A 20,609-nucleotide genomic window follows, 5' to 3' on the forward strand; every position below is an offset into this window, starting at 1 on the left:
AGCTATGTCATTATGTATGACATATGTACATAAGTACACTACTATATATAAACGAGTACAACTCAATTTATTGGCTTTATTTACCTTATTACATAAACTAGTTGTACCCTGAGACTTCACCCGCGTGAATCAGTATATGAAGTATGTGCTAAGTTCGTAATTTGTATTTTATTATATTTCAGAATGTAAATTGTTAACTTTCCATAACTGAAGGACCTTGTTCCTAACTACGATAGGTCGACTTCAGTGGAAACTTTATTTAGCATTGGTGATTTGAAGTTCAATGCATCGTGTGCATAAGTGTTTACTTTCCTCGCGCAGTAGGGAGTAGCGCGGCGAGCGACTGTCAGCCGACCGGTCGGCCGGGCGTCGGGCGGCGGGCGGCGGGCGGCGGGCGGCGGGCGGCGGGCGGCCTCGCGTACCGTTACACGTCACCACCAGTCTACCACCACCGCACACATCATATTAGACTGTAACCCAACATCATTTTAAGTACTCAAATCCTGTACACACACACGCACATACACACACACATATAGACATCTACTAAATTAACGTTGTAACCCTTGGATAAGTATAGGTAGTGTGCGTGTGTGTGACGATTTATTATACATATTACGATGTTGTTTCTATGTAACACATTGTAGGTACGTCGCTGGTCGCTAAAGTTAATAGTCTGTAGAATTATTCGCTGTAGCGACCAGTAAAGTATCGAAACAGACAAGCTCATAACCTTGACCTGTTTTTTTATTAGCTTTCCTATTCAATTATTGTGTTTAAGTTTATTTATAATTAGATATATACCGTGCCCTACTCTTGTGAATCAATACATAAAATATACCTACTATGTGCTAAGTTAAGTAATAACTTATCGATGTACCAAATTTTATTTAAATTCATTTAGTAGTTTTTGCTTGAAAGAGTGACAAATGTTAATCCATACATACTTACTAATTTTCGTATTTATACGAGTAGTATTATAATAATTTAATGAACATATTTTATTATTGCTGATATCTGATTGATGATCGACTAGTAATGACTAATTTGACGGTTGGTTTATTAATAAGAAAGGGAGTGACTTTTTTTTAATAGGTGATAATGGTATGGTAACCCCGCCTGCGCTATCGGGATACGCTGGCGGAGCACCAGTGAAGGGTGATAGGTGGGGATGAAGCAGGTCAGTTGGCCCATCGTGACAAATTCAACAAGAATTGTTCACTATGGTTTCCAGGGGGAACCACGTGGAGGTTGACCTAATAGGGCATATTGCTAGCAATGGGACTGTCAAACTCAATTGCTAACAATCCCTTTCCCCCCCAAAGGGAGTGACTAGTGAGGTGACTGCAAATAGAGATGAATAGAAGAAGAAAATATATTACGCCGATCACAAATAGATATGGGGAAAAGGCAGGGAGAAGAACAGTTTGTTAATAAGAACACCGTATATGTAGGTACTTTAATAGAAGAGGCAAAATGCTGGACCACCTTATACAGCATGACGATTTTTTAAAGAGCATAGTGGAAGGAAAAATAAAGGGCAAAAGAGGAAGGGAAAGACCGGGGAATAACTACTTGGGACAGATAAAGGAAACACTAGGTGTCATGTCATATAGGGAGGTCAAGGATATGGCCTGGGATAGAGCTGGCTGGAGGAAGATGCATATATATATATATATATATATATATATATATATATATCGGGTGTGGCAAAAAAATGTAATATTAAAAATATTAATATATATATATATATATATATATATATATATATATATATATATATATATATATATTGAACAGTTTAGGTTAAGGCACAACGCTGCTGTTAGTTAATTCAATGTCATATTAGTCGATCGCGCGCATCCAGCATTTGATTTAAAACCATAGTTTGAATGTTCTGGTGTCCCACTCGACTTATTATTACAGTTGGCGCCGCGTGTGTGCTATCTACCCCAATATAAATATAAACTGTTTCTTCAATGAAGTATCAATGATATGTTACAGATAAGTAATATTATGACCTATATGCGACCAATTAACAAACGAACGATTTTACTCAGCGACTAATGACAGAAAACGAGTTTCCATTCCTTTATTTAAAATTGATTTTGTAAACACGAATTTCAATATTCAAATTTAAAGATAAACATTTAAATAGATTAGCAATCTATTGTCGAGCCATAAATGGGCTAAAAGGCCGTCATGATATTGATGTTGACAAAATGAGAGAAAACTTGTGCCAACAACATCACACTGTCAAAAAGAGCTTTTATCATCATCCTCATCGTCGTCGTCATCATCATCATGTCAACCGTTAATTGTCAGTGGACAGTACCGTACATAAGCTTGGTGAGTTTTTTATCTCATTTATGGCAAACGCCCAAATGCCTGCCCCCCTCGACCAATCTTAGTTTTTACGATAACAAGAAGAAGTCCATTGTATGCCGGAACCACACAGGCGAAAGGGGGTGTTTCATCTCTTGTAACTTCAAGGCAAATAGTTGAATTTAGATAGTAAACTCAGGACAACGTGAAGAGCTACGTGTGTCGTCTGTCTCTATTTGTTTGTTATTAAAATGGCTATGTATACTGTGTTATGATATTTGATTATTTATCTTCAACTAAGCCCCTCTCGTCAACAACGAACAAACTCGCTTTTATTATCAAGCGTTTATTGAGGAAGGTAACAAAACATGAGTTATTTAATTCGAAATAGAATTTTCCATCAAGTTTGCAAGTACGCGCCTGGACAAACGAAGTTCACTTGATGGACAATGTCAAGAGAAATTAAAAGGAAAACAATGTCATTATCTTGACATATGTACATAAGTTTTCCTATATATAAACAGCATCAATTTATCTTTATTTACCTTATTACATAAACTAGTTCTGAGATCGTGAAAAATTTGAAGCCATATGTGCTAAGACGTAATTTGAGATTATATCTCAGAATGTACGACGCGCTGCTCTTCAACGGAAGGACCTTGTTCCTAACTACGATAGGTCGACTTCAGTGGAAACTTTATTTAGCATTGGTGATTTGAAGTTCAATGCGTCGTGTGCATAAGTGTTTACTTTCCTCGCGCAGTAGGCGGTAGCGCAGAACTGAAGCCGATTGTTAGGGACATAAGGACGGCGGGCGGCTGCGGCCTCGCGTACCGTTACACGTCACCACCTCTACCACACCGCACACATCATATTAGACTGCATTCCAGAACATCATTTTAAGTACTCAAATCCTGTACACACACACGTATATACACACACACATAAGATCTCGCTAAATTAACGATGAACCCGGAATAGGTAGTGTGCGTGTGTGTGACGAAATCGAAACGATGTTGTTTCTATGTAATCAAGTTTCGATCTGGGGTAAAGCGAAAATCTTGTCCAATTTAACCCCAAAAAGACACAAGTCTGCGCAACCGCATAAAAAGACGCCGTTTTTATCCTACTTTCCTATTCAATTGATAAAAAGTTAAGTTAGGAATTTGGGCGTTGATATATACGACGTCCAGTTTTGTGAATCATCTGGAGGAGAAGGCTAAGATAGCTTAAAAAGTTATCGAGTGCTCAATATTTAAATTCAGACGAGTTTTTCATGCCAGAACACCGCCTGAAATTATATAAAGCCCAAGTAATTTAATGCATATTTTAATTGCTGATATCTGTGGGAGGAGCGACAGTACCAACTAATTTCCGTTGGTTTATTCAAAGTCGGGTGACTTTTTTCGAATATCGATAGTCAACGCCTTACTGTCCTGGCTTGACCCATTGAAACTGCGCAGAGATGTTGCGTCTCTGTGCATCTTCAACCGAATTTATCACGGGGAGTGTTCTGAGGAATTGTTCGGATTGACCTAATGCTGCTGATTTTCACTCACCGTACAACCCGCCAGTGACTAAAGATTCATCCCAATCATCTGGACGAGAAAATATCTTCCATCACAAATAGCGTTTTTCAAGAAGCACTTTGTTAATAAGAACAACCATTCTTTGGAATCAACTTCCAGCAGCAGATTTCCGAACCGATACGACAACATAACCTTCAAGAAAAGACCGGGGAATATATTCCTTTAAAGGAAACCGGCAGCATGTGCAATAGCTGGTGTTGTGGGTGATCATGGGCGGCGGTAGTCATACCATCAGGTGAGCCGCATGAAGATGCCCCCATATATATATATATATATATATATACCGGGTGCTTCAAAAAAATGTAATATTAAAAAATAAATATATATATATATATATATATATATATATATATATATATATATATATATATATATATATATATATATATATATATATATATTAATATACTTTTACTACATTCAGTGTGTGTTGTACGCAACTCTGCTTCTATAAGTGAATTTTTTTTTGTTTCTCTAAATATAATTGATTTTTAACCGACTTCAAAAAGAAGGTTCATAATTCGATTCTATTTTCTATTTGTTTCCTCATAGCTCTGTCGCTTGTGAACTGATTTCGATTTTTTTTTATCTGAAAGATACAAATTTGTTCCGTAGAAATTTGATCAAAATCGGTTCAGTAGTTTAATTTTTAAATATAAAATAACTTGTTTTGCTACAACTGAAGTCGGTTGTTTTTTTTTATGAAACATAATCTAAATTATTCTTTATGCCATTTAAAATTAAAAAAAAAAAACTAGAGATTTGTAAAACAGTCTAATGTTTTTGCAAACAGATTAACTATAAAATTAGATTAGATATATAAATATAATACACATATCATATCAGTGTATTATATTTATTTCCTTCAATGGTAGATGTATTAAGTATAAGGGTTTTATTTTTATTTTATTTTATTTCTTATTGCATTCCATAATATACTTAGTTTATAACATATCAATAATGGACCGTGTTGGGCACAGCAGCAGTAGTACGAGAGAGGAGGACAACCCTTTTTCACTTTAGAAATAGTCTAACGATCTGTTACAATATTGTCCAGTCATTGAAATTGTATCACGATATGTACGTTTATTATTATTATTGATAATGATGATGATTGCAACTGAAACTAATATAACTTTGTAATGTTGTTTATTTTTCTACTATTTAAAGATTTCTATCGATATTTAAGCCAAGGGTTTTAGTTTTAATCCCACCAGAGTCCGAGTAGTTAAGCGATTTTTTAATGTTTCACGTAACATTGTACTGACACGTAAGGGTAAAGATTAGCCGCAGCTGCACAAGTGTATCACGTTGCACGTATGTAGGTACGCATTCTACATTGTAATGTCAGGACTTATTAATTTTAATTTGACTAAATGAACGAAGGGTACAGAGATACACATAATAAAATCGATTACCATAAATCAAATCATTTATTGCACGAATATGGGTGCATACCATACATTAGATGAAAATAATAATTACATGTCCATTATTCCACATTCTAGCATATCGGCATGTACAATATAACATTATAGTAATAATAACTTATATAACAATATAAACAATGTCAATAATAATAATAAACAACAACCACAAACAGTGGAGAATAATACAGCAAAAATATTATGGGGAATGCCGGTACAGACAGATATAACAGTCAATCACAATCGACCCGATCTTATCTATATAGATAAAATACATAATAGAACATACCTATTAGACATCAGTGTTCCGTTCAGATTATAATATTGGAGCTAAGGAAATGGAAAAACTTAATAAATATCATAAATTAAACACCGAAATTATTAGATTATGGAAAACACAAGCGACAGTATTGCCAATAATAGTGGGAGCGACAGGTGTAATAGCGAATAGCTTAAGCAGGTATTGTGAACAACTACACGCGAACATCAATATAGATATATTACAAAAACAAGCAGCCATGCATTCCTCGACCATAATATGTAAAGTACTAGGAAATACAATAATCACACTAAACTCACAAGATGCGCCACATCACACCACTACAGACACGCACACACACGTATAGAGCTATGAAGCATAAAAATAATATATATGCATATTTGCATACACACAAGCAATAAAAGGGGTTGGGATCTCAGCTTTCTTTTTTCCAAAGGTTTTTGGGACGGGTTGTCTGAGAAAACCGGCAAATTAGCCGAGAATGAAGTATATAATAAAATGTAAAAAATGTCAATAAAAATAAATAAATTGTATGTCTAATGTTTATCAATGTTAAATAAGGTAAGTTTAAAGGTTTAAATTAAAAGAAATATCATCGCATCTTATTGACAACGAAGGTTGTTGAGAATCTAACGATTGCCACCTAATACAAACACATTTCAATCAAACACCAGAGGCAGACTTTGTACAAAAGACGTTTCCTTGGGCACCTCTGTCTCATTCGTGTTTCTACCGTGAAGCAGTTGTGTTTGCATGGCTGTGTTTCGGTTTGAAGGGTAGAACATGACGTAAATTTACAGGATACAGAGGAATAACACCTGAGTCCTCAGGAATGGCAACGCATGGGGGGTATCATGGGCGAAACAGTATACTCTGTTATGTCTATGGTACTGCTCATGTCTATAGGCGACGGTTACCACTTTCCATCAGGTGGGCCGTCAGCTTGTTTGCCATTCTAAGTTGAAAAAAAAAAAACAAATATTAGAGGAATATGATAAGGAAAAGGACGCGTTGGACTGGTTTAGGTCCACCGTAATGCTGCTATCACCGTGCTATATAATAAATTAAACAACTGACGGTTTAAAAGAATAATGATTATCATCGACACGACGATAAAAATAACAGCAACAGGACTTGAATAAAAGTAAAACATCACCTTTAAATACAACCCCTTGCCTTTCCATGGGTGTCGTAAGAGGCGACTAATGGAGGGCGAGGAATGGGCAGCAGTGTCCCTCTTAAAACATTTTCATAGTCTAACTGCGGTTGCCATTCCGCCTGCCAAATGTGGCAAATACTGGGAAAACCCCCAAGGGGAAGGCTTATGTTCAGCAGTGGACAGTTAAAGGCTGATTTAATCACGATTTGATAATCACCATTAAATAAACACAAAAGAGAATTCAATTTGAAACGACAAATTGTTATAATACTCGTATGTTGGTTCGAGTAAGTTTGTTATAATAATGATTTACAAAGCGTCGCCACTTCTCAGGAGTCACCGTCACCGTCACCGTCATCGTCACCGTCACCGGCACCGCGCATCGAATTAGTCACGGTTGTGCCACCACTTGATTGGGCTATTACACGAGCATGACCACAAAAACACAACGCACTTTGCACATGCAATTTGTGACCACGTGGTGTCGTTGACGTGGAGCAATAATGCGGTAGTGGCTCAACCAGGTCTCGATAATGATGTAGAATCGCAATTCAAGTACCTACATATTCATGCAAATGGATATTTACAAATACAAGTCAAGAACCTAATAGATGTAATTAAACAAAAGCTGTAAAAGGTTTAAAGTATCGCATTATGTTAGTGACGTCCTCTACTAGAAGTTACAAGAAATAATCAAATTATTTCCAAATTCATAAAAGTTATCTCTCTATAACCATGTATCAAGCAGAAGGCATCAACATGTGTACAATAAATATTACGGGGGTGGGGGGGGGGGGGGGGAAGGGATTTTAAGTAACGGAGATTGAGAATCCCATTGCTAACAATATACCCAACCAGGTCGACCTTCTCGCGGTTCTCCCTGGAAACTATCATGATTAATTCCTGATGAATTCATCATGATGGGCTAACTGGCCTGTTTTCATTCTCATCGATCACCCTTTCACTGGTGCCCCGCCGGCGTATCCCGTTAGCGCAGGCGGGGCTACCATACCATTTTCACTCATCAAAAAAACAAAAAAGTACTAGGTACGAGAGATCCTTAAACAAAATGAATAGTTATTAGAAATTGACTTAAAATTGTAGATTACGGAAATATTTAAAGCATATTATTATATCCCCTTATTTATACAAATTAAAACATTCTACAAATTCGCCTTAACTACGACACTGTTTTATCACTTTCTTTCACATTGAGAATTTATTGTAAAAGAAGGGGACGACAATAACTAAAATACGTTTATGAGAGATTTGACGCTTTTATGAATAAAGGGGCATGCTAATAATTTGCAATCGCACGAATGTGCATATACCATGGAGAAACAAAACGTGCGGTGTTCTGTTTCTATGAAGTTGATAAGTTTGATACTAAATCAGAGATAGAAGGTAGATAAACAGTAAATATTTATATTTGGTAAAGGGTGGTAAAGAAGTAAGGAAGGCCATAAACACCACAATGTAGGTATACATACGTATTCTGGTGGCATTACTCGATATTGTTAATTAATTTAAAGATAAATTTACACATCTCCATCAGGTGAAGCATCTGCTGTCCTCGTTTGTTAAAAATATAAAACTAAAAACAAACAAGGAGGCAGTTTAACGGTGGTAATGTCCTTTTTCAGATTACAGAGCAATTCTGTAATCTGAGTGTCTCGCCTTCGTACCTTTCGCTTTTGTTTTTTTTTAAGCAGCCGTACATTCATAACAAATTCACTTTAAACAATGCTTTTGTTAGCTTTCCGTTAGTGATTATCAGATAAAAGCGTGGACGTAATAATTATCTAACGGTATTGACTTTCGCCTCCACATCACTTCGCACCTACCTGCGGAGACCGGAGACAATGAAGAGGACGGACGGCCGCAACGGCGACCCTCGGCTCTGCATGCGGATGCGCCAACGCAGACCGCGGGAGGCAGCGGCGCGGAGCGGGGAGCGGGGCGGGGCGGGGCGGGGCGGGGGGAGCGGTCAAGGCCGCAGGCGCCGCGGCGGGCGGCGCGGGCGCGGCCCCGCCACCGGCACCACCGCCAGTTTGTCCCGCGATCTCGTGTAGAGAGGTTGTCAGTAGTCTGTTACAGTGGTGTCAGTGTGTGGTGTACAGTTAGCCGGCGTCGTAGCAGGTCGTCGACCGCGCGAGTATGAGCGCGCGCCCGCCTCGGTAGCCGCCGCACTCCCGACCTCTCCTGTAGCTTCTACCGACAAGGTGAGCACTGCACCGTGCACCCTCGAGCCCTGCACCGCGCGGACAGCGACACATTCCCTTCTCATCTGCGAGCGACGGCTAGCTAACGGTCTCAGAGGGAAAGCTACTGTTGAAACCAAACGTCTATAGCTCGATATCCATTTCGTTTATTCTTTATAGAGATTGATTAATTTCACCTATTATATTTACTAGTAGCTATATAAACTACTTGTAATCCAATCTGTGATTACATCAATCAGTTAACTTTTTTACTTATAAAGGGTATAGTGTTAATGGATGCAAATGAAATGGTAATACTGGCGGGGCATCAGTGAGGGATGACAGGTGACCATGGAAACAGGTCAGTTAACCGATCGTGATAAATGCAAGAATTAACCACGACGGTTTCCAGGAGGAACCGCGTGAGGATCGACCTGATAGGGTATATTGCTAGCAATGGAAAAATTAGGCCTGATTACTAACAGTCGCTTTATCTCGTTTTGGAGAGGGTAGGTAATAGCCAAGTCATGTGAATCGCCACAGCGCTAGCTAAATCTATCAATTATATTTTTTAAGACTATAATATTCTGGGAAATGTATCTAATTCAAAATAAGCGATCTGGTCAGTGCGTATACCGCGTCACGTAGCTGACAGCTTTCTAATAGGCAGCTATACTTATTTAGATTACCGATTACATGCAGACCGCTCTTATATGTATAAAATGAATATAAATAATCTTAAATAGTTGGCGGGTGACGGTCGTCAACGGAATGTTACTTAATGCACACCAAGTCGCTGATTAGAGAACGGAACGCCCGTTTCATCTGCACCATCTTTAGTTGTTTTTAATTTTGTTTTTTAATTTTTATATACAACTTAGAATGGCAAACAAGCTGACGGCCCACCTGATGGAAAGTGGTGACCGTCGCCTATAGACATGAGCAGTACCATGGACATAACAGAGTGTACTGTTTCGCCCATGATACCCCCCATGCGTTGTCATTCCTTGTCAATGCAAGCTATTGTAAAGAACTTTTAACTATACTAAATTAATTTCTAGCTGTTGTTTCATGAGTGTAATATAAAATTATCATTGGCGAAAGGTTGATATTAATTTTTTTTTTTTGATGAGTGAAAATGGTATGGTAACCCCGCCTGCGCTAACGGGATACGCTGGCGGAGCACCAGTGAAGGATGATAGATGAAAACAGTTAGCCCATCATGATGAATTCATGATAGTTTCATTCAACCATGATAGTTTCCAGGGGGAACCGCGAGGAGGTCGACCTGGTTGGGTATATTGCTAGCAATGGAATTCTCAGTCTCCATTACTAACAATCCCTTTCCCCCCTGATATTGCTATTAGATTCAAGAGTAGGCCTGCTGGTCAATGTAATATGTAGGTAATACACTAAGTCAATCAATTTGAAATAGATATCGTTTGTAAAAAGAAATGTATTTAAATTATCAAGGTATCAACGTCCGCCTCAAACCTTAAATGTGGATGAATGCAACGTTTTTTTCTTCCAACGACATCTGAAGACGTCAAGTAGTAATATTGAGCTAAGAAGCTTTTTGTACTATTTATCAATTTGATTTCAATATTTAATTTCATTGTAATAATAATACATTGTCCATGATTTGTTTGCCGTCTGTTGTCAAACAGCTCTGAACCCAAGGGGTCACGACCTACACTTTGAAAACCACTGGCCCTAACAATCTGCAGATCGATCAAAACAATTGTAACCGTGTTACGATGAGTTTCAACATACAGTGTTGGGATGAGTAAGGATTACTAGTAACGGTCAGGTTGAAACCTTGGAAAACACCCCAGTTGTTTCCTGGTGGATTCATCACACCACCAGAGGGAGACTTTGTACAAAAGTCGATTGCTTGGGTACCTTTGTCCCTTTCGTGTTTGCATGGCTGTTTGAAGGGTGGGATATGGCGTGAATTTACTGGGTACAGAGAAATAACACCTGAGTCCTCAGGAATGGTAACCAATGGAGGGTATCATAGGCGAAACAGTATACTCTGTTATGTCCATGGTACTGCTCATGTCTATAGGCAACGGTTACCACTTTCCATCAGGTGAGCCGTCAGCTTGTTTGCCATTCTAAGTTGTATATAAAAAAAAAAAACCACGTCCCCATAGGTCAACTGGCCACCTTTCATCATCGCACCGCTCGCCATCGGCAGTAAATCCATCCTCACACACTAGAACCAAAATGGTCACGCACAGTGCGGCTTCAGAGAAGCTTCCTCCCGCGGACACTCACGTTGTAGAATGAGTTAGGACTTCTGTCGAGCTTTCCTTAGAGATTACAACTACAACATGGAGCTCTTTAAAATGGGTATATTAAAGTTTCTTAACATTCGGCAAAGCTCACGCGACATCCCTGGTGTTACAGATGTCCATAGACTACAGTGACCCCGATTACCATCAGACGGGCCGTATACTTGTTTGCCATCATAGTAATATAAAAAAAAATATTAATCATATCTATTATTTTTACCGGGTATCCCGGCAGCGTACATTTATGTCTCAAACACGGTTACCGTTCCACCGTTATCCACAAAACATACAGTGTTAGAACCACACACGAGATCTAAATACCGATATAAATCACTATTAAACCCTTCTCTGCATACTAGTGGAAATTTCCATCATAACATTGAATGCCCAAAAATTATATAAAAGAACAAGTTCACTTTAAGTTGATCGTGTCCGGATACCTTTTTAATGTCCATTGTAGAAAAAAAACATAGCTGTCAAATTTATTTTTTTTACATTTTTCCTTTAATTTTGAACATGAATTATGATATAATTGATTTACTTATTAATTTATTTCACCAATAAAAAAAATCATACAAAGAAGGGTTAACATTAGGTGCCTAGCTATTACCAACTGCTGGGGGAAAGGGATTTTTAATAATTATTTAATTATTATTAATTTATTATTAATTTTAATGGTTAGTTCCTGATGAATTCATCATGATGAGCTAACTGGCCTGTTTTCATTCTCATCTATCACACTTCACTGGTGCTCCGCCAGCGTATCCCGTTAGCGCGGGCGGGGATACCATTCCATTATCACCCATAAAAAAACTACCAACTGCCAGAGAAGGAACCGCATACGGAGGTGATAACGCTTATGTTGTTTTATATTGTAAACAGTCAGTCTCCTCCTCCTCCTCCGATCCTCCCACCAGCGTGCCCCGCCAGCGTATACCGTTAGCGCAGGCTAGGTTACCATTCCATTGTCATCCATTAAAAAAAAAATTAGGCAGTACGGAGCTATGTCATTTATAATCTACCTATCTGATATGCAATTATGAATGAAGAGTTCTTTACAGTTACCCGAAAATGTATGATAATGTTCGATATAATTACTTAATATGAAGCGACTAATTCACAACTCACTGGTCTACCTAATTAAGTTTTCATCATAGATTATTCATCTTAATTTAACTGTTCATAACCTAATTTTATTTGGAACTCGCGTAATATGTTTTTATTCATATTGTACGAAGATTTGGCTTTTGGTTTGCTCGTCGCCTGCCTCACGTCACCCACCTTGCAAATTATTATTATTCATTATTTTAAGTACTATAGTAATACAATAAGTAAATATATACAATTCATTAGGCACCCATGTACCATCGTGCAACTATATTTGGTACCAACACGACGAGTGAGTAAGCGGAATCAATAGCAGTTTGCTCGCCAAATCCTCGCCAGCACATACCATACATAGTGTTGCTCGACATTATCTTGACTGGGCACGTAAGAATTTTGTCTGGACAAGATAAGAATTTTATCTTACATAGGTGTACTGCACGCAGTGTGATTTACAATAGTTAATTTTACTTTTTAAAAACAACAAAAGCCGAATTTCTTGCCGTTATTCTCAGCTGAAACCATTTTTTTCCTAATTATAAAGAAAGGTAGACTGTTATAAAATGATTGGAAATTAAATTTTAACAAGATTGAATTTTTTTTTACAATATCTGTCTCGACATACGGGATATTTTTTTATCGCTGTAACAAACAAGAATACGACCCTGATGATAAGCGGTTGCCGTAGCCTATGAACGTCTACAATACCAGAGGCATTACGCGCGCGTTGAAGTAACCCCTTAACCTGTTTTTTTTTTAAGAACCACATGCTGTAGTTTCTTGGAAAACCTCGGCAGGTGACAAAAATATCATAAGAATTATACTTATGTAGTGGTATTTCAGAAACATTGTTACCACTAACAGTCGGCCTGCTCCGAATACCTACTTGTACCTTTCATATTTCTCTTCCTATATACGTTCGTTTCGACGTTGCCAGATTGTTTCATCTTATCAAAAATAAATATTTTCTTGCTGTGTTATCTAGATATCTACAATTCATTAAACGGTTTTATTTAGCTCGACCTGTACGGTATTTATTTATTTGGGTCAAAATTAGAAATTGGAATTTAAGCACCTTCCCGTTGTCAGATTGATCTGAAATTTGGTACACACATTTAATTTAGATGACAATACAATATAATAAAATCAATAACATTATAAATCTAAGGTGGCCGCCGATACAAAATGGCGGATTACATATTTTTCCTTAAACCCCGCAATATGGGTATCAAATGAAAGGGCTACACTAGTAAAACACGATGATTATGTCAAAATTTAAAATTCAAGATGGAAGCCGTTCCAATATGGCGGACTAGGTACATATTTTTCCACAACCACCACAATATGGGTATCAAATAATAGGACTACACTGAGACACCCAGACACTAGACACTCGGACACTAGACACTCAGACGCTAGACCCTCAGACACTAGACACTCAGACCCTAGACACACAGACACTAGACACTCGGATACAAGACACTCAGACACTAGACACTCGGACACTAGACACTCAGACACTAGACACTCGACACTCGACACTCAGACACTAAACACCAGACACAAGACACTCAGACACTCGACAGTCAGACACTAGACACTAGACACTCGTCACTAGACACTCGACACTCGACACTCGACACTCAGACACTAAACACTAGACACTAGACACTAGACACTCAGACACTCGACACTCAGACACTAGACACTCGACACTCGACACTCAGATACTAAACACTAGACACTAGACACTCAGACATCCAGACACTAGACACTCCAGTGTCTACTGGACACTCGGATACAAGACACTCAGACACTAGACTCTCAGACACTTGACACTCAGACACCCAGACACTAGACACTCTGACACTCGACACTCGACACTCAGACACTAAACACCAGACACTAGACACTCAGACACTCGACACTCGACGTCACTCGACACTCGACACTCGACACTCGACACTCGACACTCGACCCCCGACACTCGACACTTGACACTCGACACTCAGACACTAAACACTAGACACTAGACACTAGACACTCAGACACTCGACACTCAGACACTAGACACTCGACACTCGACACTCGACACTCAAATACTAAACACTAGACACTAGACATTCCGACACTCGGATATAAGACACTCAGACACTAGACTCTCAGACACTTGACACTCAGACACCCAGACACTAGACACTCAGACACTAGACACTCAGACACTAGACACTCAGACACTAGACACTCGAAACTCGACACTCGACACTTGACACTCGACACTCGACACTAGACACTCAGACGCTAGACCCTCAGACACTAGACACTCAGACCCTAGACACACAGACACTAGACACTCGGATACAAGACACTCAGACACTAGACACTCGGACACTAGACACTCGACACTCGACACTCAGACACTAAACACCAGACACAAGACACTCAGACACTCGACACTCAGACACTAGACACTCGTCACTAGACACTCGACACTCGACACTCAGACACTAAACACTAGACACTAGACACTCAGACACTCGACACTCAAACACTAGACACTCGACACTCAGATACTAAACACTAGACACTAGACACTCAGACATCCAGACACTAGACACTCAGACACTCGACACTCGACGTCACTCGACACTCGACACTCGACACTCGACCCCCGACACTCGACACTTGACACTCGACACTCAGACACTAAACACTAGACACTAGACACTAGACACTCAGACACTCGACACTCAGACACTAGACACTCGACACTCGACACTCGACACTCAGATACTAAACACTAGACACTAGACACTCAGACATCCAGACACTAGACACTCAGACATCCAGACACTAGACACTCAGACACTCGACACTCGACGTCACTCGACACTCGACACTCGACACTCGACCCCCGACACTCGACACTTGACACTCGACACTCAGACACTCAGACACTAAACACTAGACACTAGACACTCAGACACTCGACACTCAGACACTAGACACTCGACACTCGACACTCAAATACTAAACACTAGACACTCCGACACTCGGATATAAGACACTCAGACACTAGACACTCAGACACTCGACACTCGACGTCACTCGACACTCGACACTCGACACTCGACGTCACTCGACACTCGACACTCGACACTCGACCCCCGACACTCGACACTTGACACTCGACACTCAGACACTAAACACTAGACACTAGACACTAGACACTCAGACACTCGACACTCAGACACTAGACACTCGACACTCGACACTCGACACTCAGATACTAAACACTAGACACTAGACACTCAGACATCCAGACACTAGACACTCAGACACTCGACGTCACTCGACACTCGACACTCGACACTCGACCCCCGACACTCGACACTTGACACTCGACACTCAGACACTCAGACACTAAACACTAGACACTAGACACTCAGACACTCGACACTCAGACACTAGACACTCGACACTCGACACTCAAATACTAAACACTAGACACTCCGACACTCGGATATAAGACACTCAGACACTAGACACTCAGACACTCGACACTCGACGTCACTCGATACTCGACACTCGACACTCGACACTCGACACTAGACACTCAGACACTAGACACTCGAAACTCGACACTCGACACTTGACACTCGACACTCGACACTAGACACTCAGATGCTAGACCCTCAGACACTCAGACACCCAGACACTAGACACTCTGACACTCGACACTCGACACTCAGACAGTAAACACCAGACACTAGACACTCAGACACTAGACACTCGAAACTCGACATTCGACACTCAGACACTAAACACCAGACAAAAAATACCAACAAATATAAATAAGACTGGAGGCTTACCATCAGTACTTGAAATATTTGTAGGTGCAAAAGTAATGTTGCGGTCCAACATTGACGTTACAAAAGGATTGGTTAATGACGCTATAGGCCACATTACTGAACTAGAAGGTCAAAATACCTACTTGTTATAGTGCGGGCTGCTTAGTTTACCTACCAAGCAAACCCTGGTGTTAGTGTTCTCTCATAAACTGCCTTTCGGCCGCTGACATAGTTCATGTTATGACAACCACTACCATCAGAGATATTAATGACCGAGATCACCTACGTAGGTTGATAGGTAAGTAACTATTTATTTATTTTGTAGTTTTCAGTGCACATAAAATAAAACCGTTTAACTTAAAAGTTTTTTTACCGATTTTTATTTTTATAGTATAATTAATTCATCATAAAAATCTCAGCTGTTTTTACATGATTTCCCAAAAAAAGGAAGTGTAATGTTTTAGGTTCATGTTTGTTTGTTTATTCTAACATAACTTCTAAATGGCTAAACAGATTTTAATGTATGGTGTCTATCTATCTATCCTATTTAAGAGCTGCGCTCTTGTCGGTGGAGCTGTTGCCACTCACTACGATTTTCAGCGAGCCTCTTCACCTCTTGATACGACACTACATCAACTCCTTCCTTGATCTGCCTGATGTAACTGTGCCTTGGTCTCTCTCTATGTTATCATTAGAAATTAAAAGATTAAGATTATTATGTCCTGTATTTATACTGATATTTCAATTTAATTTGTATAATGTATAATCAGTTATAATGGGAAACAAAATACATTACGCTAAATCTATAAAGAGAAACACGATATTAAACTACACACCTGCTTACCTACATGTATACCAAGCCGCCTGATCAGTGCTGTACTGCTGTACGCTCACATGTCCCTTTCAACAGATAAGATCTCCGGCCGGCGATAGGGCGTCACTAAGTGCCCAATTTCCTGTTATTAGGGTCATGATGTATAAAGTATTTCTAAAAATAACTCTGTGCGTAATATTTATTTATATTTCCAACAAATGCGTAGCAGCTATCAACTGAAATCCTTATTTTATCCTTATATGTAGTATGAAAATGACTTTGTTTACCAATAATTATGTAATGTGGTATACTGATTACAACTAATGCTGCAAGCGATAGAGAAGCGTATTATTTATAGACTCTCTTTATCCCGCTCAGTGAGCACGTTTAGGTTTTTTAATGGATAATAATGGTATGGTAACGCCGCCTGCGCTAACAGTATACGCTGGCGGAGCACCAGTGAGGGGTGATAGGTAAAGACGGAAGCAGGTTAGTTGGCCCGTCGTGACCAATTTATCGATCGGTGGTTTCCCGGGGAAACGCGTAGAGGTCGACCTGTTGGTGTATATTGCTACCATTTGGACTATTAGACCCCGTTACTACCAATCCCTTTCCCCCTATATGTTCCGGTTACGCGGACGAAGTCGCGGGTAAAAGGGCTGATGATAAGACGGGTGATTAGAAATACTTGTCGACTCTTACCGTTGTAGGGAAACGACCAGTGAACATGTCCACACGTCGCCGGCCATACTTGATGCAATTACAATTACGTAAACGATGTTTAACTTTATTTCCATACCACAATAAAAAGAAAGCAGTTAGCGTGGTTGGGTGTGCCGAATGAGGCCGTGCAAACAGTTTCGGTGGAGGTGGGCACATACATGTGATGTGCGCTGTGCGTCGCTGTCGTAATGCTAATCAAACTGTTTGCACAACGCGAGCGATCACAAGCTCGGAGACAATTGGCCCGCAGCCCCGAGCCGCCGAGCCACCGAGCTACCAAGCTGCCGAGCCGTCGAGCCGCCGAGCACTGAATGCGCAAACGCAGCGAGCGCGACCTCAGAAATCCTTTTAATCGTGCCGTCGGTTACAAACTTCAATCAGTTCCAGTCTAATACAACGGCCGCGCAGCACACAATTTTTGCCTAAAAATATCGCGCTTTTGCAATTAGCCTACGATGTAAACAACGCCCACTATATTACTGTTTGTTTTATGGTAAAATGGATTGGCAACCCCACCTGCGCTAACAGTATACGCTGGCGAGGCACCAGTGAAGATTGATGGATGAGAATGAAAACAGACTAGTTAGCCCATCATGATGAATTCATCAGACATTAACCATGATACTTTCCAGGGGTGACCGCGTGGAGGTCGACCTGGTCATATATTACTAGAAATGGGATTTTCAGTCTCCATTACTAACAATCTATCCCCCCCCCCCCACCATAATACTGTCTAAGATGTACAGTTCGTCATCAGTATGTCAGTTAGTGCTCAGTTGGTTGGTAGGCTAGACTAGCACATATGCATGTTGGGATCACTCCAATTTATGACCCTGGCGGCGTCATCAAAGTCATGTTAGAAGGTAAACGATTATCCCTAATCTTCATGGCCATTAAAAAGCTCGTAAACAAGACTGTACTTATATACTTAGTGACTGCTCACAGTGAGACAGATGTCATTAGGATATGAGGTAGACAGAAGCCATGGAACGACAAATACTCCGAATCAATCTGACCTCTTTCGCCTCCATCACATTCATCAGTCCATTCGTATCAGCTCGACAATTACAATTACTTGGTCGTGGCCTTTGTTTAGTTACAATGTACCTATTAAATAATAATCTATTCGATCCACCATTAGAGAGATTGCCTTTCGCCAAATAACACCTGATTAAAACTGTGAGATATTTACTTTATTCTTCTGATAATGACCGAAAATCGTAAAATATATTCTGATAACTTCAAAAACTGATCGCTACAACTGGTGAGAATAGATGGTATATCAATAAATATTAATCTAAAAAAAGATCGTGACATCTGCAATAGATTTTGTGTAACTCTCATACCACAGCGTGTCTGTACCGTTGCGTATTGGTACTGATTGCAATACGGTTTTATTACAAGCAATGCATTTACAAATAAAATAATACCTACACAGATTTTAATTGCTAATTACGAAACAATTATCGTAAACATACATTATTGCAAAGATATCATTGATGTTAGTACGTAACTAGGTATTGCAGTAGCAGTGGGCTCGCTCCTCGCCACGTTGCCTCCTAATAATGTGATTCTAATGTGATCACGTCGAGTGTCGTGTTCAGCATTAAGGCAACAGTCGACATACTCGCATGTCTCTCACCACCCATTAGGGAATTGTACATTACTAGCTAAACTGCGCGGCTTCGCCTGCGTGAATCAGTAATAACAAATGTTCATCTAGCCATACAAACTTTCGTATTGAATGTGTGATATGAGTGATGTGCTCAAACTGAGTCGTGTACAGCCTTCCGTATATATTGTATATACACTCGCGAGCAACCAAATCGACTCAACCCTTGACGGCGCACATATGCATTGATTTTACTAAAACGACAAATGTCAATTATAAAAATGATATAGCATTCGAAAGCTTATGATGTCAGCTTTAATTTGATATCATTAACATTGAAATCCATCAATTATTTTTTAAGTAAATGATGTTTGAAACGTAAGAGTAGGAAAAATGGGAATTTAGGAATAGGGCCTAGGTTCCGTAATTTGGAAATTAAACAAAAATAGTAAAAATAAAAATAAATACTTGCCTCCTCTAGCCCTTATTACAGCCTGCAATCTGTTTTTCATGCATATGTGCGCCGTCAAAGATTGAGTCGATTTGGTTTATTTAACAGTATATTTGTTTATGTATTCTAAATATTAATAGTTTTAGCACTTCAACTGCCCGCTAACAACATGCTTTCTAACTATATCAGGTTGACTGGAAGAGACCTCTGTCAGAGATAAGTCCACCCTTGTTCACAACATTTATAAATGCTATATTGCATGTAATTTACAAATGCAATAAAGAATATATACGTATAGAATAGTAATAAATTATGAGGCAAACTGTACAACAATGGCGGAGCACTGCCCCTCCCCGAGGACACGTCACAAGCATTGTACATATTACTTCAATGGTCATAAGTCATAACTCTTCATCATAACACGGTGTTATTGTGGCGACAGTGACAGCGCGGCCACTCGCGTGTGTGTTGTCAGTGGTCGTGGACATACGACTAGCTATATGTATGTGTGACACATGTATAATGATGTTAATTGTATTGCGTCTATAAGAAGTTGCAGCGGTGATACTTTATTATTATAACGGTTCCACTGAGAGTAATGAGATTTAACAACCTCATTGCTAGCAATACACACTATCAGGTCGACCTCCTCGTGGTTCCCCCTAGAAACCATCGTGAACAATTCTTGTTGAATTCGTCACGATGGGCTATGTCAATATTACAGGAAAAATAGAACAATATTGATAACTAGCAAAATGTTTTGCCTACGACTACTT

At 39.5% G+C, this 20,609-nt stretch overlaps 1 protein-coding gene across 1 annotated transcript in view; it reads left to right on the forward strand.

Annotated features, from left to right (window-relative positions):
- Nucleotides 1–8,820: 8,820 nt before the first annotated feature.
- Nucleotides 8,821–20,609, forward strand: part of LOC113512252 (uncharacterized) — a 35,001-nt gene continuing 23,212 nt past the window's right edge. The window contains exon 1 of the mRNA XM_052895725.1: nt 8,821–9,002. The gene's annotated coding sequence lies outside the window, so the exon portion shown is untranslated. The remainder of the gene's footprint in view (nt 9,003–20,609) is intronic.

The sequence above is a fragment of the Galleria mellonella genome, unplaced genomic scaffold (genome assembly GCF_026898425.1).
Source record: "Galleria mellonella isolate WM207_F2 unplaced genomic scaffold, CSIRO_AGI_GalMel_v1 utg3070, whole genome shotgun sequence".
Lineage (NCBI taxonomy): Eukaryota > Metazoa > Arthropoda > Insecta > Lepidoptera > Pyralidae > Galleria > Galleria mellonella.